This window comes from Physella acuta, unplaced genomic scaffold (assembly GCF_028476545.2).
Source record: "Physella acuta isolate Inbredline_101_S28 unplaced genomic scaffold, ASM2847654v3 ptg002076l, whole genome shotgun sequence".
In the NCBI taxonomy this organism is placed as follows: Eukaryota; Metazoa; Mollusca; class Gastropoda; family Physidae; genus Physella; species Physella acuta.
Window position 1 is genome coordinate 1 of NW_026733578.1, and position 23769 is coordinate 23769.

General features: G+C 37.1%; 18 non-coding genes across 18 annotated transcripts; all 18 read left to right on the forward strand.

Annotated features, from left to right (window-relative positions):
- The first annotated feature begins 843 nt into the window (after nucleotides 1–843).
- Nucleotides 844–1036, forward strand: LOC131932021 (U2 spliceosomal RNA). Its single transcript, XR_009384432.1, has one exon. It is a non-coding gene; the product is annotated as a U2 spliceosomal RNA (small nuclear RNA).
- A 1099-nt stretch (nucleotides 1037–2135) lies between these two features.
- LOC131932032 (U2 spliceosomal RNA) lies at nucleotides 2136–2328 on the forward strand. The gene has a single exon (XR_009384443.1). It is a non-coding gene; the product is annotated as a U2 spliceosomal RNA (small nuclear RNA).
- Nucleotides 2329–3427: 1099 nt separating this feature from the next.
- Nucleotides 3428–3620, forward strand: LOC131932041 (U2 spliceosomal RNA). The gene has a single exon (XR_009384452.1). It is a non-coding gene; the product is annotated as a U2 spliceosomal RNA (small nuclear RNA).
- Nucleotides 3621–4719: 1099 nt separating this feature from the next.
- Nucleotides 4720–4912, forward strand: LOC131932042 (U2 spliceosomal RNA). The gene has a single exon (XR_009384453.1). It is a non-coding gene; the product is annotated as a U2 spliceosomal RNA (small nuclear RNA).
- Nucleotides 4913–6011: 1099 nt separating this feature from the next.
- On the forward strand, nucleotides 6012–6204 carry LOC131932043 (U2 spliceosomal RNA). The gene has a single exon (XR_009384454.1). It is a non-coding gene; the product is annotated as a U2 spliceosomal RNA (small nuclear RNA).
- Nucleotides 6205–7303: 1099 nt separating this feature from the next.
- LOC131932022 (U2 spliceosomal RNA) lies at nucleotides 7304–7496 on the forward strand. Its single transcript, XR_009384433.1, has one exon. It is a non-coding gene; the product is annotated as a U2 spliceosomal RNA (small nuclear RNA).
- Nucleotides 7497–8595: 1099 nt separating this feature from the next.
- LOC131932023 (U2 spliceosomal RNA) lies at nucleotides 8596–8788 on the forward strand. Its single transcript, XR_009384434.1, has one exon. It is a non-coding gene; the product is annotated as a U2 spliceosomal RNA (small nuclear RNA).
- Nucleotides 8789–9886: 1098 nt separating this feature from the next.
- LOC131932024 (U2 spliceosomal RNA) lies at nucleotides 9887–10079 on the forward strand. The gene has a single exon (XR_009384435.1). It is a non-coding gene; the product is annotated as a U2 spliceosomal RNA (small nuclear RNA).
- Nucleotides 10080–11178: 1099 nt separating this feature from the next.
- LOC131932025 (U2 spliceosomal RNA) lies at nucleotides 11179–11371 on the forward strand. Its single transcript, XR_009384436.1, has one exon. It is a non-coding gene; the product is annotated as a U2 spliceosomal RNA (small nuclear RNA).
- Nucleotides 11372–12470: 1099 nt separating this feature from the next.
- On the forward strand, nucleotides 12471–12663 carry LOC131932026 (U2 spliceosomal RNA). The gene has a single exon (XR_009384437.1). It is a non-coding gene; the product is annotated as a U2 spliceosomal RNA (small nuclear RNA).
- Nucleotides 12664–13763: 1100 nt separating this feature from the next.
- LOC131932027 (U2 spliceosomal RNA) lies at nucleotides 13764–13956 on the forward strand. The gene has a single exon (XR_009384438.1). It is a non-coding gene; the product is annotated as a U2 spliceosomal RNA (small nuclear RNA).
- A 1099-nt stretch (nucleotides 13957–15055) lies between these two features.
- Nucleotides 15056–15248, forward strand: LOC131932028 (U2 spliceosomal RNA). Its single transcript, XR_009384439.1, has one exon. It is a non-coding gene; the product is annotated as a U2 spliceosomal RNA (small nuclear RNA).
- Nucleotides 15249–16346: 1098 nt separating this feature from the next.
- Nucleotides 16347–16539, forward strand: LOC131932029 (U2 spliceosomal RNA). Its single transcript, XR_009384440.1, has one exon. It is a non-coding gene; the product is annotated as a U2 spliceosomal RNA (small nuclear RNA).
- Nucleotides 16540–17638: 1099 nt separating this feature from the next.
- On the forward strand, nucleotides 17639–17831 carry LOC131932030 (U2 spliceosomal RNA). The gene has a single exon (XR_009384441.1). It is a non-coding gene; the product is annotated as a U2 spliceosomal RNA (small nuclear RNA).
- A 1099-nt stretch (nucleotides 17832–18930) lies between these two features.
- Nucleotides 18931–19123, forward strand: LOC131932031 (U2 spliceosomal RNA). Its single transcript, XR_009384442.1, has one exon. It is a non-coding gene; the product is annotated as a U2 spliceosomal RNA (small nuclear RNA).
- Nucleotides 19124–20222: 1099 nt separating this feature from the next.
- LOC131932033 (U2 spliceosomal RNA) lies at nucleotides 20223–20415 on the forward strand. The gene has a single exon (XR_009384444.1). It is a non-coding gene; the product is annotated as a U2 spliceosomal RNA (small nuclear RNA).
- A 1099-nt stretch (nucleotides 20416–21514) lies between these two features.
- Nucleotides 21515–21707, forward strand: LOC131932034 (U2 spliceosomal RNA). Its single transcript, XR_009384445.1, has one exon. It is a non-coding gene; the product is annotated as a U2 spliceosomal RNA (small nuclear RNA).
- Nucleotides 21708–22805: 1098 nt separating this feature from the next.
- On the forward strand, nucleotides 22806–22998 carry LOC131932035 (U2 spliceosomal RNA). Its single transcript, XR_009384446.1, has one exon. It is a non-coding gene; the product is annotated as a U2 spliceosomal RNA (small nuclear RNA).
- Nucleotides 22999–23769: the final 771 nt, after the last annotated feature.

Sequence of the window (23769 nt, forward strand, 5' to 3'; positions counted from 1 at the left end):
AAAATCATTTGTCATGGCCAGTATGTGTCAAAATATCACACTTCTGTCCACACAGGACCAGTATTAATTTCACTTTAATATAAAGAAAATAGAAATTTAAATGTAAATTTTTAAAAGTTATTTCAATTTAAAAAAACAAAAATTCATTTTTATTTTTAAACTGACGTACATTGTTACGTACATTGTTTAATGTATTCTTTCCTTCAACGATTTGCATATATCTTGATCCTAATTGATTTCAAAATGTTAAATGAAACATTACAATCAGCAGAATATTAATAACAATGATCCGTTTAAGAAAAAAAAATATAAATAAAAAAAAAAAAAAAAAAAAAATCTAAATTTACAAATTTAAATTTTGTGGTTTTGTTCCGCATCTTTTCTCCTGCCGACCTCACGTCACCTTTTTGTATTCTTTTTCTTTCTCAGTCTCTTCCTATACCTTTTTAACGTTGGCTTGTTCCACAGCGCTAGTCGCCTTGCGCCGCCCGCCAAAGACGTAAAACAACAGGGCGTTGATCGATTCGATATACATCAAGGCGGCGCGGGCGTCAAGGGAAGCCACTATTACGACGTTAAGGTAAGGCGCTATATTTTTTTCCTTGTTTGAGTTTTAGAAATTCATAATGTTACTTGTTTCATTGATTTCGTTAACATTCGCCTTTCCGCTTTGGCAGATTGTAAAACGCCCACCGCCTAACGGCCGTACGTCGCATGGGCGGCGATTTCTGCAATAAGGAATATTTTCGGTGTGCGGAATCGGATGAATATTTACGGAATCATTTCAGAGGAGCGGATAGGAAATTTTCCGGAATATGAGGCGTCGGTAGTCCAGTGACCGTTATCGCTTCTCGGCCTTTTGGCTAAGATCAAAGTGTAGTATCTGTTCTTATCAGCTTAATATCTGATACGTGGCTCATTGAGTCACTACGATATTAAACTGATTTTTGGTACTCGGCGGGATGCCCGGGGCTTGCTCCGCTCTCGCCACGGGTCGGCCCGGTATTGCAGTTCTTCCGGGAATGGCCCATTCAATTTCAATAATGTACGATTGGTCTCTCTCTCTCAATAAAAACAGCTCACTGCTGGTCAGTCAGAGTGATATGGTATTTATTCTATACCAGTCACTGTTTGCTTAAAATGTTAATCGTTTGAGCTGACCAGCACATTTTTTCTTTATTTGACGGTTCTCAAACGAACGGCAGCCGGTATAAAAACAGATATTTTTTTTTATATTTAAAATTTCTCTCCGCTCCTCTCCTTCGTTGTTTACTAATCTAAATTATGTTTTAAAAATCATTTGTCATGGCCAGTATGTGTCAAAATATCACACTTCTGTCCACACAGGACCAGTATTAATTTCACTTTAATATAAAGAAAATAGAAATTTAAATGTAAATTTTTAAAAGTTATTTCAATTTAAAAAAACAAAAATTCATTTTTATTTTTAAACTGACGTACATTGTTACGTACATTGTTTAATGTATTCTTTCCTTCAACGATTTGCATATATCTTGATCCTAATTGATTTCAAAATGTTAAATGAAACATTACAATCAGCAGAATATTAATAACAATGATCCGTTTAAGAAAAAAAAATATAAATAAAAAAAAAAAAAAAAAAAAAATCTAAATTTACAAATTTAAATTTTGTGGTTTTGTTCCGCATCTTTTCTCCTGCCGACCTCACGTCACCTTTTTGTATTCTTTTTCTTTCTCAGTCTCTTCCTATACCTTTTTAACGTTGGCTTGTTCCACAGCGCTAGTCGCCTTGCGCCGCCCGCCAAAGACGTAAAACAACAGGGCGTTGATCGATTCGATATACATCAAGGCGGCGCGGGCGTCAAGGGAAGCCACTATTACGACGTTAAGGTAAGGCGCTATATTTTTTTCCTTGTTTGAGTTTTAGAAATTCATAATGTTACTTGTTTCATTGATTTCGTTAACATTCGCCTTTCCGCTTTGGCAGATTGTAAAACGCCCACCGCCTAACGGCCGTACGTCGCATGGGCGGCGATTTCTGCAATAAGGAATATTTTCGGTGTGCGGAATCGGATGAATATTTACGGAATCATTTCAGAGGAGCGGATAGGAAATTTTCCGGAATATGAGGCGTCGGTAGTCCAGTGACCGTTATCGCTTCTCGGCCTTTTGGCTAAGATCAAAGTGTAGTATCTGTTCTTATCAGCTTAATATCTGATACGTGGCTCATTGAGTCACTACGATATTAAACTGATTTTTGGTACTCGGCGGGATGCCCGGGGCTTGCTCCGCTCTCGCCACGGGTCGGCCCGGTATTGCAGTTCTTCCGGGAATGGCCCATTCAATTTCAATAATGTACGATTGGTCTCTCTCTCTCAATAAAAACAGCTCACTGCTGGTCAGTCAGAGTGATATGGTATTTATTCTATACCAGTCACTGTTTGCTTAAAATGTTAATCGTTTGAGCTGACCAGCACATTTTTTCTTTATTTGACGGTTCTCAAACGAACGGCAGCCGGTATAAAAACAGATATTTTTTTTTATATTTAAAATTTCTCTCCGCTCCTCTCCTTCGTTGTTTACTAATCTAAATTATGTTTTAAAAATCATTTGTCATGGCCAGTATGTGTCAAAATATCACACTTCTGTCCACACAGGACCAGTATTAATTTCACTTTAATATAAAGAAAATAGAAATTTAAATGTAAATTTTTAAAAGTTATTTCAATTTAAAAAAACAAAAATTCATTTTTATTTTTAAACTGACGTACATTGTTACGTACATTGTTTAATGTATTCTTTCCTTCAACGATTTGCATATATCTTGATCCTAATTGATTTCAAAATGTTAAATGAAACATTACAATCAGCAGAATATTAATAACAATGATCCGTTTAAGAAAAAAAAATATAAATAAAAAAAAAAAAAAAAAAAAAATCTAAATTTACAAATTTAAATTTTGTGGTTTTGTTCCGCATCTTTTCTCCTGCCGACCTCACGTCACCTTTTTGTATTCTTTTTCTTTCTCAGTCTCTTCCTATACCTTTTTAACGTTGGCTTGTTCCACAGCGCTAGTCGCCTTGCGCCGCCCGCCAAAGACGTAAAACAACAGGGCGTTGATCGATTCGATATACATCAAGGCGGCGCGGGCGTCAAGGGAAGCCACTATTACGACGTTAAGGTAAGGCGCTATATTTTTTTCCTTGTTTGAGTTTTAGAAATTCATAATGTTACTTGTTTCATTGATTTCGTTAACATTCGCCTTTCCGCTTTGGCAGATTGTAAAACGCCCACCGCCTAACGGCCGTACGTCGCATGGGCGGCGATTTCTGCAATAAGGAATATTTTCGGTGTGCGGAATCGGATGAATATTTACGGAATCATTTCAGAGGAGCGGATAGGAAATTTTCCGGAATATGAGGCGTCGGTAGTCCAGTGACCGTTATCGCTTCTCGGCCTTTTGGCTAAGATCAAAGTGTAGTATCTGTTCTTATCAGCTTAATATCTGATACGTGGCTCATTGAGTCACTACGATATTAAACTGATTTTTGGTACTCGGCGGGATGCCCGGGGCTTGCTCCGCTCTCGCCACGGGTCGGCCCGGTATTGCAGTTCTTCCGGGAATGGCCCATTCAATTTCAATAATGTACGATTGGTCTCTCTCTCTCAATAAAAACAGCTCACTGCTGGTCAGTCAGAGTGATATGGTATTTATTCTATACCAGTCACTGTTTGCTTAAAATGTTAATCGTTTGAGCTGACCAGCACATTTTTTCTTTATTTGACGGTTCTCAAACGAACGGCAGCCGGTATAAAAACAGATATTTTTTTTTATATTTAAAATTTCTCTCCGCTCCTCTCCTTCGTTGTTTACTAATCTAAATTATGTTTTAAAAATCATTTGTCATGGCCAGTATGTGTCAAAATATCACACTTCTGTCCACACAGGACCAGTATTAATTTCACTTTAATATAAAGAAAATAGAAATTTAAATGTAAATTTTTAAAAGTTATTTCAATTTAAAAAAACAAAAATTCATTTTTATTTTTAAACTGACGTACATTGTTACGTACATTGTTTAATGTATTCTTTCCTTCAACGATTTGCATATATCTTGATCCTAATTGATTTCAAAATGTTAAATGAAACATTACAATCAGCAGAATATTAATAACAATGATCCGTTTAAGAAAAAAAAATATAAATAAAAAAAAAAAAAAAAAAAAAATCTAAATTTACAAATTTAAATTTTGTGGTTTTGTTCCGCATCTTTTCTCCTGCCGACCTCACGTCACCTTTTTGTATTCTTTTTCTTTCTCAGTCTCTTCCTATACCTTTTTAACGTTGGCTTGTTCCACAGCGCTAGTCGCCTTGCGCCGCCCGCCAAAGACGTAAAACAACAGGGCGTTGATCGATTCGATATACATCAAGGCGGCGCGGGCGTCAAGGGAAGCCACTATTACGACGTTAAGGTAAGGCGCTATATTTTTTTCCTTGTTTGAGTTTTAGAAATTCATAATGTTACTTGTTTCATTGATTTCGTTAACATTCGCCTTTCCGCTTTGGCAGATTGTAAAACGCCCACCGCCTAACGGCCGTACGTCGCATGGGCGGCGATTTCTGCAATAAGGAATATTTTCGGTGTGCGGAATCGGATGAATATTTACGGAATCATTTCAGAGGAGCGGATAGGAAATTTTCCGGAATATGAGGCGTCGGTAGTCCAGTGACCGTTATCGCTTCTCGGCCTTTTGGCTAAGATCAAAGTGTAGTATCTGTTCTTATCAGCTTAATATCTGATACGTGGCTCATTGAGTCACTACGATATTAAACTGATTTTTGGTACTCGGCGGGATGCCCGGGGCTTGCTCCGCTCTCGCCACGGGTCGGCCCGGTATTGCAGTTCTTCCGGGAATGGCCCATTCAATTTCAATAATGTACGATTGGTCTCTCTCTCTCAATAAAAACAGCTCACTGCTGGTCAGTCAGAGTGATATGGTATTTATTCTATACCAGTCACTGTTTGCTTAAAATGTTAATCGTTTGAGCTGACCAGCACATTTTTTCTTTATTTGACGGTTCTCAAACGAACGGCAGCCGGTATAAAAACAGATATTTTTTTTTATATTTAAAATTTCTCTCCGCTCCTCTCCTTCGTTGTTTACTAATCTAAATTATGTTTTAAAAATCATTTGTCATGGCCAGTATGTGTCAAAATATCACACTTCTGTCCACACAGGACCAGTATTAATTTCACTTTAATATAAAGAAAATAGAAATTTAAATGTAAATTTTTAAAAGTTATTTCAATTTAAAAAAACAAAAATTCATTTTTATTTTTAAACTGACGTACATTGTTACGTACATTGTTTAATGTATTCTTTCCTTCAACGATTTGCATATATCTTGATCCTAATTGATTTCAAAATGTTAAATGAAACATTACAATCAGCAGAATATTAATAACAATGATCCGTTTAAGAAAAAAAAATATAAATAAAAAAAAAAAAAAAAAAAAAATCTAAATTTACAAATTTAAATTTTGTGGTTTTGTTCCGCATCTTTTCTCCTGCCGACCTCACGTCACCTTTTTGTATTCTTTTTCTTTCTCAGTCTCTTCCTATACCTTTTTAACGTTGGCTTGTTCCACAGCGCTAGTCGCCTTGCGCCGCCCGCCAAAGACGTAAAACAACAGGGCGTTGATCGATTCGATATACATCAAGGCGGCGCGGGCGTCAAGGGAAGCCACTATTACGACGTTAAGGTAAGGCGCTATATTTTTTTCCTTGTTTGAGTTTTAGAAATTCATAATGTTACTTGTTTCATTGATTTCGTTAACATTCGCCTTTCCGCTTTGGCAGATTGTAAAACGCCCACCGCCTAACGGCCGTACGTCGCATGGGCGGCGATTTCTGCAATAAGGAATATTTTCGGTGTGCGGAATCGGATGAATATTTACGGAATCATTTCAGAGGAGCGGATAGGAAATTTTCCGGAATATGAGGCGTCGGTAGTCCAGTGACCGTTATCGCTTCTCGGCCTTTTGGCTAAGATCAAAGTGTAGTATCTGTTCTTATCAGCTTAATATCTGATACGTGGCTCATTGAGTCACTACGATATTAAACTGATTTTTGGTACTCGGCGGGATGCCCGGGGCTTGCTCCGCTCTCGCCACGGGTCGGCCCGGTATTGCAGTTCTTCCGGGAATGGCCCATTCAATTTCAATAATGTACGATTGGTCTCTCTCTCTCAATAAAAACAGCTCACTGCTGGTCAGTCAGAGTGATATGGTATTTATTCTATACCAGTCACTGTTTGCTTAAAATGTTAATCGTTTGAGCTGACCAGCACATTTTTTCTTTATTTGACGGTTCTCAAACGAACGGCAGCCGGTATAAAAACAGATATTTTTTTTTATATTTAAAATTTCTCTCCGCTCCTCTCCTTCGTTGTTTACTAATCTAAATTATGTTTTAAAAATCATTTGTCATGGCCAGTATGTGTCAAAATATCACACTTCTGTCCACACAGGACCAGTATTAATTTCACTTTAATATAAAGAAAATAGAAATTTAAATGTAAATTTTTAAAAGTTATTTCAATTTAAAAAAACAAAAATTCATTTTTATTTTTAAACTGACGTACATTGTTACGTACATTGTTTAATGTATTCTTTCCTTCAACGATTTGCATATATCTTGATCCTAATTGATTTCAAAATGTTAAATGAAACATTACAATCAGCAGAATATTAATAACAATGATCCGTTTAAGAAAAAAAAATATAAATAAAAAAAAAAAAAAAAAAAAAATCTAAATTTACAAATTTAAATTTTGTGGTTTTGTTCCGCATCTTTTCTCCTGCCGACCTCACGTCACCTTTTTGTATTCTTTTTCTTTCTCAGTCTCTTCCTATACCTTTTTAACGTTGGCTTGTTCCACAGCGCTAGTCGCCTTGCGCCGCCCGCCAAAGACGTAAAACAACAGGGCGTTGATCGATTCGATATACATCAAGGCGGCGCGGGCGTCAAGGGAAGCCACTATTACGACGTTAAGGTAAGGCGCTATATTTTTTTCCTTGTTTGAGTTTTAGAAATTCATAATGTTACTTGTTTCATTGATTTCGTTAACATTCGCCTTTCCGCTTTGGCAGATTGTAAAACGCCCACCGCCTAACGGCCGTACGTCGCATGGGCGGCGATTTCTGCAATAAGGAATATTTTCGGTGTGCGGAATCGGATGAATATTTACGGAATCATTTCAGAGGAGCGGATAGGAAATTTTCCGGAATATGAGGCGTCGGTAGTCCAGTGACCGTTATCGCTTCTCGGCCTTTTGGCTAAGATCAAAGTGTAGTATCTGTTCTTATCAGCTTAATATCTGATACGTGGCTCATTGAGTCACTACGATATTAAACTGATTTTTGGTACTCGGCGGGATGCCCGGGGCTTGCTCCGCTCTCGCCACGGGTCGGCCCGGTATTGCAGTTCTTCCGGGAATGGCCCATTCAATTTCAATAATGTACGATTGGTCTCTCTCTCTCAATAAAAACAGCTCACTGCTGGTCAGTCAGAGTGATATGGTATTTATTCTATACCAGTCACTGTTTGCTTAAAATGTTAATCGTTTGAGCTGACCAGCACATTTTTTCTTTATTTGACGGTTCTCAAACGAACGGCAGCCGGTATAAAAACAGATATTTTTTTTTATATTTAAAATTTCTCTCCGCTCCTCTCCTTCGTTGTTTACTAATCTAAATTATGTTTTAAAAATCATTTGTCATGGCCAGTATGTGTCAAAATATCACACTTCTGTCCACACAGGACCAGTATTAATTTCACTTTAATATAAAGAAAATAGAAATTTAAATGTAAATTTTTAAAAGTTATTTCAATTTAAAAAAACAAAAATTCATTTTTATTTTTAAACTGACGTACATTGTTACGTACATTGTTTAATGTATTCTTTCCTTCAACGATTTGCATATATCTTGATCCTAATTGATTTCAAAATGTTAAATGAAACATTACAATCAGCAGAATATTAATAACAATGATCCGTTTAAGAAAAAAAAATATAAATAAAAAAAAAAAAAAAAAAAAAATCTAAATTTACAAATTTAAATTTTGTGGTTTTGTTCCGCATCTTTTCTCCTGCCGACCTCACGTCACCTTTTTGTATTCTTTTTCTTTCTCAGTCTCTTCCTATACCTTTTTAACGTTGGCTTGTTCCACAGCGCTAGTCGCCTTGCGCCGCCCGCCAAAGACGTAAAACAACAGGGCGTTGATCGATTCGATATACATCAAGGCGGCGCGGGCGTCAAGGGAAGCCACTATTACGACGTTAAGGTAAGGCGCTATATTTTTTTCCTTGTTTGAGTTTTAGAAATTCATAATGTTACTTGTTTCATTGATTTCGTTAACATTCGCCTTTCCGCTTTGGCAGATTGTAAAACGCCCACCGCCTAACGGCCGTACGTCGCATGGGCGGCGATTTCTGCAATAAGGAATATTTTCGGTGTGCGGAATCGGATGAATATTTACGGAATCATTTCAGAGGAGCGGATAGGAAATTTTCCGGAATATGAGGCGTCGGTAGTCCAGTGACCGTTATCGCTTCTCGGCCTTTTGGCTAAGATCAAAGTGTAGTATCTGTTCTTATCAGCTTAATATCTGATACGTGGCTCATTGAGTCACTACGATATTAAACTGATTTTTGGTACTCGGCGGGATGCCCGGGGCTTGCTCCGCTCTCGCCACGGGTCGGCCCGGTATTGCAGTTCTTCCGGGAATGGCCCATTCAATTTCAATAATGTACGATTGGTCTCTCTCTCTCAATAAAAACAGCTCACTGCTGGTCAGTCAGAGTGATATGGTATTTATTCTATACCAGTCACTGTTTGCTTAAAATGTTAATCGTTTGAGCTGACCAGCACATTTTTTCTTTATTTGACGGTTCTCAAACGAACGGCAGCCGGTATAAAAACAGATATTTTTTTTTATATTTAAAATTTCTCTCCGCTCCTCTCCTTCGTTGTTTACTAATCTAAATTATGTTTTAAAAATCATTTGTCATGGCCAGTATGTGTCAAAATATCACACTTCTGTCCACACAGGACCAGTATTAATTTCACTTTAATATAAAGAAAATAGAAATTTAAATGTAAATTTTTAAAAGTTATTTCAATTTAAAAAAACAAAAATTCATTTTTATTTTTAAACTGACGTACATTGTTACGTACATTGTTTAATGTATTCTTTCCTTCAACGATTTGCATATATCTTGATCCTAATTGATTTCAAAATGTTAAATGAAACATTACAATCAGCAGAATATTAATAACAATGATCCGTTTAAGAAAAAAAAATATAAATAAAAAAAAAAAAAAAAAAAAATCTAAATTTACAAATTTAAATTTTGTGGTTTTGTTCCGCATCTTTTCTCCTGCCGACCTCACGTCACCTTTTTGTATTCTTTTTCTTTCTCAGTCTCTTCCTATACCTTTTTAACGTTGGCTTGTTCCACAGCGCTAGTCGCCTTGCGCCGCCCGCCAAAGACGTAAAACAACAGGGCGTTGATCGATTCGATATACATCAAGGCGGCGCGGGCGTCAAGGGAAGCCACTATTACGACGTTAAGGTAAGGCGCTATATTTTTTTCCTTGTTTGAGTTTTAGAAATTCATAATGTTACTTGTTTCATTGATTTCGTTAACATTCGCCTTTCCGCTTTGGCAGATTGTAAAACGCCCACCGCCTAACGGCCGTACGTCGCATGGGCGGCGATTTCTGCAATAAGGAATATTTTCGGTGTGCGGAATCGGATGAATATTTACGGAATCATTTCAGAGGAGCGGATAGGAAATTTTCCGGAATATGAGGCGTCGGTAGTCCAGTGACCGTTATCGCTTCTCGGCCTTTTGGCTAAGATCAAAGTGTAGTATCTGTTCTTATCAGCTTAATATCTGATACGTGGCTCATTGAGTCACTACGATATTAAACTGATTTTTGGTACTCGGCGGGATGCCCGGGGCTTGCTCCGCTCTCGCCACGGGTCGGCCCGGTATTGCAGTTCTTCCGGGAATGGCCCATTCAATTTCAATAATGTACGATTGGTCTCTCTCTCTCAATAAAAACAGCTCACTGCTGGTCAGTCAGAGTGATATGGTATTTATTCTATACCAGTCACTGTTTGCTTAAAATGTTAATCGTTTGAGCTGACCAGCACATTTTTTCTTTATTTGACGGTTCTCAAACGAACGGCAGCCGGTATAAAAACAGATATTTTTTTTTATATTTAAAATTTCTCTCCGCTCCTCTCCTTCGTTGTTTACTAATCTAAATTATGTTTTAAAAATCATTTGTCATGGCCAGTATGTGTCAAAATATCACACTTCTGTCCACACAGGACCAGTATTAATTTCACTTTAATATAAAGAAAATAGAAATTTAAATGTAAATTTTTAAAAGTTATTTCAATTTAAAAAAACAAAAATTCATTTTTATTTTTAAACTGACGTACATTGTTACGTACATTGTTTAATGTATTCTTTCCTTCAACGATTTGCATATATCTTGATCCTAATTGATTTCAAAATGTTAAATGAAACATTACAATCAGCAGAATATTAATAACAATGATCCGTTTAAGAAAAAAAAATATAAATAAAAAAAAAAAAAAAAAAAAAATCTAAATTTACAAATTTAAATTTTGTGGTTTTGTTCCGCATCTTTTCTCCTGCCGACCTCACGTCACCTTTTTGTATTCTTTTTCTTTCTCAGTCTCTTCCTATACCTTTTTAACGTTGGCTTGTTCCACAGCGCTAGTCGCCTTGCGCCGCCCGCCAAAGACGTAAAACAACAGGGCGTTGATCGATTCGATATACATCAAGGCGGCGCGGGCGTCAAGGGAAGCCACTATTACGACGTTAAGGTAAGGCGCTATATTTTTTTCCTTGTTTGAGTTTTAGAAATTCATAATGTTACTTGTTTCATTGATTTCGTTAACATTCGCCTTTCCGCTTTGGCAGATTGTAAAACGCCCACCGCCTAACGGCCGTACGTCGCATGGGCGGCGATTTCTGCAATAAGGAATATTTTCGGTGTGCGGAATCGGATGAATATTTACGGAATCATTTCAGAGGAGCGGATAGGAAATTTTCCGGAATATGAGGCGTCGGTAGTCCAGTGACCGTTATCGCTTCTCGGCCTTTTGGCTAAGATCAAAGTGTAGTATCTGTTCTTATCAGCTTAATATCTGATACGTGGCTCATTGAGTCACTACGATATTAAACTGATTTTTGGTACTCGGCGGGATGCCCGGGGCTTGCTCCGCTCTCGCCACGGGTCGGCCCGGTATTGCAGTTCTTCCGGGAATGGCCCATTCAATTTCAATAATGTACGATTGGTCTCTCTCTCTCAATAAAAACAGCTCACTGCTGGTCAGTCAGAGTGATATGGTATTTATTCTATACCAGTCACTGTTTGCTTAAAATGTTAATCGTTTGAGCTGACCAGCACATTTTTTCTTTATTTGACGGTTCTCAAACGAACGGCAGCCGGTATAAAAACAGATATTTTTTTTTATATTTAAAATTTCTCTCCGCTCCTCTCCTTCGTTGTTTACTAATCTAAATTATGTTTTAAAAATCATTTGTCATGGCCAGTATGTGTCAAAATATCACACTTCTGTCCACACAGGACCAGTATTAATTTCACTTTAATATAAAGAAAATAGAAATTTAAATGTAAATTTTTAAAAGTTATTTCAATTTAAAAAAACAAAAATTCATTTTTATTTTTAAACTGACGTACATTGTTACGTACATTGTTTAATGTATTCTTTCCTTCAACGATTTGCATATATCTTGATCCTAATTGATTTCAAAATGTTAAATGAAACATTACAATCAGCAGAATATTAATAACAATGATCCGTTTAAGAAAAAAAAATATAAATAAAAAAAAAAAAAAAAAAAAAATCTAAATTTACAAATTTAAATTTTGTGGTTTTGTTCCGCATCTTTTCTCCTGCCGACCTCACGTCACCTTTTTGTATTCTTTTTCTTTCTCAGTCTCTTCCTATACCTTTTTAACGTTGGCTTGTTCCACAGCGCTAGTCGCCTTGCGCCGCCCGCCAAAGACGTAAAACAACAGGGCGTTGATCGATTCGATATACATCAAGGCGGCGCGGGCGTCAAGGGAAGCCACTATTACGACGTTAAGGTAAGGCGCTATATTTTTTTCCTTGTTTGAGTTTTAGAAATTCATAATGTTACTTGTTTCATTGATTTCGTTAACATTCGCCTTTCCGCTTTGGCAGATTGTAAAACGCCCACCGCCTAACGGCCGTACGTCGCATGGGCGGCGATTTCTGCAATAAGGAATATTTTCGGTGTGCGGAATCGGATGAATATTTACGGAATCATTTCAGAGGAGCGGATAGGAAATTTTCCGGAATATGAGGCGTCGGTAGTCCAGTGACCGTTATCGCTTCTCGGCCTTTTGGCTAAGATCAAAGTGTAGTATCTGTTCTTATCAGCTTAATATCTGATACGTGGCTCATTGAGTCACTACGATATTAAACTGATTTTTGGTACTCGGCGGGATGCCCGGGGCTTGCTCCGCTCTCGCCACGGGTCGGCCCGGTATTGCAGTTCTTCCGGGAATGGCCCATTCAATTTCAATAATGTACGATTGGTCTCTCTCTCTCAATAAAAACAGCTCACTGCTGGTCAGTCAGAGTGATATGGTATTTATTCTATACCAGTCACTGTTTGCTTAAAATGTTAATCGTTTGAGCTGACCAGCACATTTTTTCTTTATTTGACGGTTCTCAAACGAACGGCAGCCGGTATAAAAACAGATATTTTTTTTTATATTTAAAATTTCTCTCCGCTCCTCTCCTTCGTTGTTTACTAATCTAAATTATGTTTTAAAAATCATTTGTCATGGCCAGTATGTGTCAAAATATCACACTTCTGTCCACACAGGACCAGTATTAATTTCACTTTAATATAAAGAAAATAGAAATTTAAATGTAAATTTTTAAAAGTTATTTCAATTTAAAAAAACAAAAATTCATTTTTATTTTTAAACTGACGTACATTGTTACGTACATTGTTTAATGTATTCTTTCCTTCAACGATTTGCATATATCTTGATCCTAATTGATTTCAAAATGTTAAATGAAACATTACAATCAGCAGAATATTAATAACAATGATCCGTTTAAGAAAAAAAAATATAAATAAAAAAAAAAAAAAAAAAAAATCTAAATTTACAAATTTAAATTTTGTGGTTTTGTTCCGCATCTTTTCTCCTGCCGACCTCACGTCACCTTTTTGTATTCTTTTTCTTTCTCAGTCTCTTCCTATACCTTTTTAACGTTGGCTTGTTCCACAGCGCTAGTCGCCTTGCGCCGCCCGCCAAAGACGTAAAACAACAGGGCGTTGATCGATTCGATATACATCAAGGCGGCGCGCGGGCGTCAAGGGAAGCCACTATTACGACGTTAAGGTAAGGCGCTATATTTTTTTCCTTGTTTGAGTTTTAGAAATTCATAATGTTACTTGTTTCATTGATTTCGTTAACATTCGCCTTTCCGCTTTGGCAGATTGTAAAACGCCCACCGCCTAACGGCCGTACGTCGCATGGGCGGCGATTTCTGCAATAAGGAATATTTTCGGTGTGCGGAATCGGATGAATATTTACGGAATCATTTCAGAGGAGCGGATAGGAAATTTTCCGGAATATGAGGCGTCGGTAGTCCAGTGACCGTTATCGCTTCTCGGCCTTTTGGCTAAGATCAAAGTGTAGTATCTGTTCTTATCAGCTTAATATCTGATACGTGGCTCATTGAGTCACTACGATATTAAACTGATTTTTGGTACTCGGCGGGATGCCCGGGGCTTGCTCCGCTCTCGCCACGGGTCGGCCCGGTATTGCAGTTCTTCCGGGAATGGCCCATTCAATTTCAATAATGTACGATTGGTCTCTCTCTCTCAATAAAAACAGCTCACTGCTGGTCAGTCAGAGTGATATGGTATTTATTCTATACCAGTCACTGTTTGCTTAAAATGTTAATCGTTTGAGCTGACCAGCACATTTTTTCTTTATTTGACGGTTCTCAAACGAACGGCAGCCGGTATAAAAACAGATATTTTTTTTTATATTTAAAATTTCTCTCCGCTCCTCTCCTTCGTTGTTTACTAATCTAAATTATGTTTTAAAAATCATTTGTCATGGCCAGTATGTGTCAAAATATCACACTTCTGTCCACACAGGACCAGTATTAATTTCACTTTAATATAAAGAAAATAGAAATTTAAATGTAAATTTTTAAAAGTTATTTCAATTTAAAAAAACAAAAATTCATTTTTATTTTTAAACTGACGTACATTGTTACGTACATTGTTTAATGTATTCTTTCCTTCAACGATTTGCATATATCTTGATCCTAATTGATTTCAAAATGTTAAATGAAACATTACAATCAGCAGAATATTAATAACAATGATCCGTTTAAGAAAAAAAAATATAAATAAAAAAAAAAAAAAAAAAAAAATCTAAATTTACAAATTTAAATTTTGTGGTTTTGTTCCGCATCTTTTCTCCTGCCGACCTCACGTCACCTTTTTGTATTCTTTTTCTTTCTCAGTCTCTTCCTATACCTTTTTAACGTTGGCTTGTTCCACAGCGCTAGTCGCCTTGCGCCGCCCGCCAAAGACGTAAAACAACAGGGCGTTGATCGATTCGATATACATCAAGGCGGCGCGGGCGTCAAGGGAAGCCACTATTACGACGTTAAGGTAAGGCGCTATATTTTTTTCCTTGTTTGAGTTTTAGAAATTCATAATGTTACTTGTTTCATTGATTTCGTTAACATTCGCCTTTCCGCTTTGGCAGATTGTAAAACGCCCACCGCCTAACGGCCGTACGTCGCATGGGCGGCGATTTCTGCAATAAGGAATATTTTCGGTGTGCGGAATCGGATGAATATTTACGGAATCATTTCAGAGGAGCGGATAGGAAATTTTCCGGAATATGAGGCGTCGGTAGTCCAGTGACCGTTATCGCTTCTCGGCCTTTTGGCTAAGATCAAAGTGTAGTATCTGTTCTTATCAGCTTAATATCTGATACGTGGCTCATTGAGTCACTACGATATTAAACTGATTTTTGGTACTCGGCGGGATGCCCGGGGCTTGCTCCGCTCTCGCCACGGGTCGGCCCGGTATTGCAGTTCTTCCGGGAATGGCCCATTCAATTTCAATAATGTACGATTGGTCTCTCTCTCTCAATAAAAACAGCTCACTGCTGGTCAGTCAGAGTGATATGGTATTTATTCTATACCAGTCACTGTTTGCTTAAAATGTTAATCGTTTGAGCTGACCAGCACATTTTTTCTTTATTTGACGGTTCTCAAACGAACGGCAGCCGGTATAAAAACAGATATTTTTTTTTATATTTAAAATTTCTCTCCGCTCCTCTCCTTCGTTGTTTACTAATCTAAATTATGTTTTAAAAATCATTTGTCATGGCCAGTATGTGTCAAAATATCACACTTCTGTCCACACAGGACCAGTATTAATTTCACTTTAATATAAAGAAAATAGAAATTTAAATGTAAATTTTTAAAAGTTATTTCAATTTAAAAAAACAAAAATTCATTTTTATTTTTAAACTGACGTACATTGTTACGTACATTGTTTAATGTATTCTTTCCTTCAACGATTTGCATATATCTTGATCCTAATTGATTTCAAAATGTTAAATGAAACATTACAATCAGCAGAATATTAATAACAATGATCCGTTTAAGAAAAAAAAATATAAATAAAAAAAAAAAAAAAAAAAAATCTAAATTTACAAATTTAAATTTTGTGGTTTTGTTCCGCATCTTTTCTCCTGCCGACCTCACGTCACCTTTTTGTATTCTTTTTCTTTCTCAGTCTCTTCCTATACCTTTTTAACGTTGGCTTGTTCCACAGCGCTAGTCGCCTTGCGCCGCCCGCCAAAGACGTAAAACAACAGGGCGTTGATCGATTCGATATACATCAAGGCGGCGCGGGCGTCAAGGGAAGCCACTATTACGACGTTAAGGTAAGGCGCTATATTTTTTTCCTTGTTTGAGTTTTAGAAATTCATAATGTTACTTGTTTCATTGATTTCGTTAACATTCGCCTTTCCGCTTTGGCAGATTGTAAAACGCCCACCGCCTAACGGCCGTACGTCGCATGGGCGGCGATTTCTGCAATAAGGAATATTTTCGGTGTGCGGAATCGGATGAATATTTACGGAATCATTTCAGAGGAGCGGATAGGAAATTTTCCGGAATATGAGGCGTCGGTAGTCCAGTGACCGTTATCGCTTCTCGGCCTTTTGGCTAAGATCAAAGTGTAGTATCTGTTCTTATCAGCTTAATATCTGATACGTGGCTCATTGAGTCACTACGATATTAAACTGATTTTTGGTACTCGGCGGGATGCCCGGGGCTTGCTCCGCTCTCGCCACGGGTCGGCCCGGTATTGCAGTTCTTCCGGGAATGGCCCATTCAATTTCAATAATGTACGATTGGTCTCTCTCTCTCAATAAAAACAGCTCACTGCTGGTCAGTCAGAGTGATATGGTATTTATTCTATACCAGTCACTGTTTGCTTAAAATGTTAATCGTTTGAGCTGACCAGCACATTTTTTCTTTATTTGACGGTTCTCAAACGAACGGCAGCCGGTATAAAAACAGATATTTTTTTTTATATTTAAAATTTCTCTCCGCTCCTCTCCTTCGTTGTTTACTAATCTAAATTATGTTTTAAAAATCATTTGTCATGGCCAGTATGTGTCAAAATATCACACTTCTGTCCACACAGGACCAGTATTAATTTCACTTTAATATAAAGAAAATAGAAATTTAAATGTAAATTTTTAAAAGTTATTTCAATTTAAAAAAACAAAAATTCATTTTTATTTTTAAACTGACGTACATTGTTACGTACATTGTTTAATGTATTCTTTCCTTCAACGATTTGCATATATCTTGATCCTAATTGATTTCAAAATGTTAAATGAAACATTACAATCAGCAGAATATTAATAACAATGATCCGTTTAAGAAAAAAAAATATAAATAAAAAAAAAAAAAAAAAAAAAATCTAAATTTACAAATTTAAATTTTGTGGTTTTGTTCCGCATCTTTTCTCCTGCCGACCTCACGTCACCTTTTTGTATTCTTTTTCTTTCTCAGTCTCTTCCTATACCTTTTTAACGTTGGCTTGTTCCACAGCGCTAGTCGCCTTGCGCCGCCCGCCAAAGACGTAAAACAACAGGGCGTTGATCGATTCGATATACATCAAGGCGGCGCGGGCGTCAAGGGAAGCCACTATTACGACGTTAAGGTAAGGCGCTATATTTTTTTCCTTGTTTGAGTTTTAGAAATTCATAATGTTACTTGTTTCATTGATTTCGTTAACATTCGCCTTTCCGCTTTGGCAGATTGTAAAACGCCCACCGCCTAACGGCCGTACGTCGCATGGGCGGCGATTTCTGCAATAAGGAATATTTTCGGTGTGCGGAATCGGATGAATATTTACGGAATCATTTCAGAGGAGCGGATAGGAAATTTTCCGGAATATGAGGCGTCGGTAGTCCAGTGACCGTTATCGCTTCTCGGCCTTTTGGCTAAGATCAAAGTGTAGTATCTGTTCTTATCAGCTTAATATCTGATACGTGGCTCATTGAGTCACTACGATATTAAACTGATTTTTGGTACTCGGCGGGATGCCCGGGGCTTGCTCCGCTCTCGCCACGGGTCGGCCCGGTATTGCAGTTCTTCCGGGAATGGCCCATTCAATTTCAATAATGTACGATTGGTCTCTCTCTCTCAATAAAAACAGCTCACTGCTGGTCAGTCAGAGTGATATGGTATTTATTCTATACCAGTCACTGTTTGCTTAAAATGTTAATCGTTTGAGCTGACCAGCACATTTTTTCTTTATTTGACGGTTCTCAAACGAACGGCAGCCGGTATAAAAACAGATATTTTTTTTTATATTTAAAATTTCTCTCCGCTCCTCTCCTTCGTTGTTTACTAATCTAAATTATGTTTTAAAAATCATTTGTCATGGCCAGTATGTGTCAAAATATCACACTTCTGTCCACACAGGACCAGTATTAATTTCACTTTAATATAAAGAAAATAGAAATTTAAATGTAAATTTTTAAAAGTTATTTCAATTTAAAAAAACAAAAATTCATTTTTATTTTTAAACTGACGTACATTGTTACGTACATTGTTTAATGTATTCTTTCCTTCAACGATTTGCATATATCTTGATCCTAATTGATTTCAAAATGTTAAATGAAACATTACAATCAGCAGAATATTAATAACAATGATCCGTTTAAGAAAAAAAAATATAAATAAAAAAAAAAAAAAAAAAAAAATCTAAATTTACAAATTTAAATTTTGTGGTTTTGTTCCGCATCTTTTCTCCTGCCGACCTCACGTCACCTTTTTGTATTCTTTTTCTTTCTCAGTCTCTTCCTATACCTTTTTAACGTTGGCTTGTTCCACAGCGCTAGTCGCCTTGCGCCGCCCGCCAAAGACGTAAAACAACAGGGCGTTGATCGATTCGATATACATCAAGGCGGCGCGGGCGTCAAGGGAAGCCACTATTACGACGTTAAGGTAAGGCGCTATATTTTTTTCCTTGTTTGAGTTTTAGAAATTCATAATGTTACTTGTTTCATTGATTTCGTTAACATTCGCCTTTCCGCTTTGGCAGATTGTAAAACGCCCACCGCCTAACGGCCGTACGTCGCATGGGCGGCGATTTCTGCAATAAGGAATATTTTCGGTGTGCGGAATCGGATGAATATTTACGGAATCATTTCAGAGGAGCGGATAGGAAATTTTCCGGAATATGAGGCGTCGGTAGTCCAGTGACCGTTATCGCTTCTCGGCCTTTTGGCTAAGATCAAAGTGTAGTATCTGTTCTTATCAGCTTAATATCTGATACGTGGCTCATTGAGTCACTACGATATTAAACTGATTTTTGGTACTCGGCGGGATGCCCGGGGCTTGCTCCGCTCTCGCCACGGGTCGGCCCGGTATTGCAGTTCTTCCGGGAATGGCCCATTCAATTTCAATAATGTACGATTGGTCTCTCTCTCTCAATAAAAACAGCTCACTGCTGGTCAGTCAGAGTGATATGGTATTTATTCTATACCAGTCACTGTTTGCTTAAAATGTTAATCGTTTGAGCTGACCAGCACATTTTTTCTTTATTTGACGGTTCTCAAACGAACGGCAGCCGGTATAAAAACAGATATTTTTTTTTATATTTAAAATTTCTCTCCGCTCCTCTCCTTCGTTGTTTACTAATCTAAATTATGTTTTAAAAATCATTTGTCATGGCCAGTATGTGTCAAAATATCACACTTCTGTCCACACAGGACCAGTATTAATTTCACTTTAATATAAAGAAAATAGAAATTTAAATGTAAATTTTTAAAAGTTATTTCAATTTAAAAAAACAAAAATTCATTTTTATTTTTAAACTGACGTACATTGTTACGTACATTGTTTAATGTATTCTTTCCTTCAACGATTTGCATATATCTTGATCCTAATTGATTTCAAAATGTTAAATGAAACATTACAATCAGCAGAATATTAATAACAATGATCCGTTTAAGAAAAAAAAATATAAATAAAAAAAAAAAAAAAAAAAAAATCTAAATTTACAAATTTAAATTTTGTGGTTTTGTTCCGCATCTTTTCTCCTGCCGACCTCACGTCACCTTTTTGTATTCTTTTTCTTTCTCAGTCTCTTCCTATACCTTTTTAACGTTGGCTTGTTCCACAGCGCTAGTCGCCTTGCGCCGCCCGCCAAAGACGTAAAACAACAGGGCGTTGATCGATTCGATATACATCAAGGCGGCGCGGGCGTCAAGGGAAGCCACTATTACGACGTTAAGGTAAGGCGCTATATTTTTTTCCTTGTTTGAGTTTTAGAAATTCATAATGTTACTTGTTTCATTGATTTCGTTAACATTCGCCTTTCCGCTTTGGCAGATTGTAAAACGCCCACCGCCTAACGGCCGTACGTCGCATGGGCGGCGATTTCTGCAATAAGGAATATTTTCGGTGTGCGGAATCGGATGAATATTTACGGAATCATTTCAGAGGAGCGGATAGGAAATTTTCCGGAATATGAGGCGTCGGTAGTCCAGTGACCGTTATCGCTTCTCGGCCTTTTGGCTAAGATCAAAGTGTAGTATCTGTTCTTATCAGCTTAATATCTGATACGTGGCTCATTGAGTCACTACGATATTAAACTGATTTTTGGTACTCGGCGGGATGCCCGGGGCTTGCTCCGCTCTCGCCACGGGTCGGCCCGGTATTGCAGTTCTTCCGGGAATGGCCCATTCAATTTCAATAATGTACGATTGGTCTCTCTCTCTCAATAAAAACAGCTCACTGCTGGTCAGTCAGAGTGATATGGTATTTATTCTATACCAGTCACTGTTTGCTTAAAATGTTAATCGTTTGAGCTGACCAGCACATTTTTTCTTTATTTGACGGTTCTCAAACGAACGGCAGCCGGTATAAAAACAGATATTTTTTTTTATATTTAAAATTTCTCTCCGCTCCTCTCCTTCGTTGTTTACTAATCTAAATTATGTTTTAAAAATCATTTGTCATGGCCAGTATGTGTCAAAATATCACACTTCTGTCCACACAGGACCAGTATTAATTTCACTTTAATATAAAGAAAATAGAAATTTAAATGTAAATTTTTAAAAGTTATTTCAATTTAAAAAAACAAAAATTCATTTTTATTTTTAAACTGACGTACATTGTTACGTACATTGTTTAATGTATTCTTTCCTTCAACGATTTGCATATATCTTGATCCTAATTGATTTCAAAATGTTAAATGAAACATTACAATCAGCAGAATATTAATAACAATGATCCGTTTAAGAAAAAAAAATATAAATAAAAAAAAAAAAAAAAAAAAAATCTAAATTTACAAATTTAAATTTTGTGGTTTTGTTCCGCATCTTTTCTCCTGCCGACCTCACGTCACCTTTTTGTATTCTTTTTCTTTCTCAGTCTCTTCCTATACCTTTTTAACGTTGGCTTGTTCCACAGCGCTAGTCGCCTTGCGCCGCCCGCCAAAGACGTAAAACAACAGGGCGTTGATCGATTCGATATACATCAAGGCGGCGCGGGCGTCAAGGGAAGCCACTATTACGACGTTAAGGTAAGGCGCTATATTTTTTTCCTTGTTTGAGTTTTAGAAATTCATAATGTTACTTGTTTCATTGATTTCGTTAACATTCGCCTTTCCGCTTTGGCAGATTGTAAAACGCCCACCGCCTAACGGCCGTACGTCGCATGGGCGGCGATTTCTGCAATAAGGAATATTTTCGGTGTGCGGAATCGGATGAATATTTACGGAATCATTTCAGAGGAGCGGATAGGAAATTTTCCGGAATATGAGGCGTCGGTAGTCCAGTGACCGTTATCGCTTCTCGGCCTTTTGGCTAAGATCAAAGTGTAGTATCTGTTCTTATCAGCTTAATATCTGATACGTGGCTCATTGAGTCACTACGATATTAAACTGATTTTTGGTACTCGGCGGGATGCCCGGGGCTTGCTCCGCTCTCGCCACGGGTCGGCCCGGTATTGCAGTTCTTCCGGGAATGGCCCATTCAATTTCAATAATGTACGATTGGTCTCTCTCTCTCAATAAAAACAGCTCACTGCTGGTCAGTCAGAGTGATATGGTATTTATTCTATACCAGTCACTGTTTGCTTAAAATGTTAATCGTTTGAGCTGACCAGCACATTTTTTCTTTATTTGACGGTTCTCAAACGAACGGCAGCCGGTATAAAAACAGATATTTTTTTTTATATTTAAAATTTCTCTCCGCTCCTCTCCTTCGTTGTTTACTAATCTAAATTATGTTTTAAAAATCATTTGTCATGGCCAGTATGTGTCAAAATATCACACTTCTGTCCACACAGGACCAGTATTAATTTCACTTTAATATAAAGAAAATAGAAATTTAAATGTAAATTTTTAAAAGTTATTTCAATTTAAAAAAACAAAAATTCATTTTTATTTTTAAACTGACGTACATTGTTACGTACATTGTTTAATGTATTCTTTCCTTCAACGATTTGCATATATCTTGATCCTAATTGATTTCAAAATGTTAAATGAAACATTACAATCAGCAGAATATTAATAACAATGATCCGTTTAAGAAAAAAAAATATAAATAAAAAAAAAAAAAAAAAAAAATCTAAATTTACAAATTTAAATTTTGTGGTTTTGTTCCGCATCTTTTCTCCTGCCGACCTCACGTCACCTTTTTGTATTCTTTTTCTTTCTCAGTCTCTTCCTATACCTTTTTAACGTTGGCTTGTTCCACAGCGCTAGTCGCCTTGCGCCGCCCGCCAAAGACGTAAAACAACAGGGCGTTGATCGATTCGATATACATCAAGGCGGCGCGGGCGTCAAGGGAAGCCACTATTACGACGTTAAGGTAAGGCGCTATATTTTTTTCCTTGTTTGAGTTTTAGAAATTCATAATGTTACTTGTTTCATTGATTTCGTTAACATTCGCCTTTCCGCTTTGGCAGATTGTAAAACGCCCACCGCCTAACGGCCGTACGTCGCATGGGCGGCGATTTCTGCAATAAGGAATATTTTCGGTGTGCGGAATCGGATGAATATTTACGGAATCATTTCAGAGGAGCGGATAGGAAATTTTCCGGAATATGAGGCGTCGGTAGTCCAGTGACCGTTATCGCTTCTCGGCCTTTTGGCTAAGATCAAAGTGTAGTATCTGTTCTTATCAGCTTAATATCTGATACGTGGCTCATTGAGTCACTACGATATTAAACTGATTTTTGGTACTCGGCGGGATGCCCGGGGCTTGCTCCGCTCTCGCCACGGGTCGGCCCGGTATTGCAGTTCTTCCGGGAATGGCCCATTCAATTTCAATAATGTACGATTGGTCTCTCTCTCTCAATAAAAACAGCTCACTGCTGGTCAGTCAGAGTGATATGGTATTTATTCTATACCAGTCACTGTTTGCTTAAAATGTTAATCGTTTGAGCTGACCAGCACATTTTTTCTTTATTTGACGGTTCTCAAACGAACGGCAGCCGGTATAAAAACAGATATTTTTTTTTATATTTAAAATTTCTCTCCGCTCCTCTCCTTCGTTGTTTACTAATCTAAATTATGTTTTAAAAATCATTTGTCATGGCCAGTATGTGTCAAAATATCACACTTCTGTCCACACAGGACCAGTATTAATTTCACTTTAATATAAAGAAAATAGAAATTTAAATGTAAATTTTTAAAAGTTATTTCAATTTAAAAAAACAAAAATTCATTTTTATTTTTAAACTGACGTACATTGTTACGTACATTGTTTAATGTATTCTTTCCTTCAACGATTTGCATATATCTTGATCCTAATTGATTTCAAAATGTTAAATGAAACATTACAATCAGCAGAATATTAATAACAATGATCCGTTTAAGAAAAAAAAATATAAATAAAAAAAAAAAAAAAAAAAAAATCTAAATTTACAAATTTAAATTTTGTGGTTTTGTTCCGCATCTTTTCTCCTGCCGACCTCACGTCACCTTTTTGTATTCTTTTTCTTTCTCAGTCTCTTCCTATACCTTTTTAACGTTGGCTTGTTCCACAGCGCTAGTCGCCTTGCGCCGCCCGCCAAAGACGTAAAACAACAGGGCG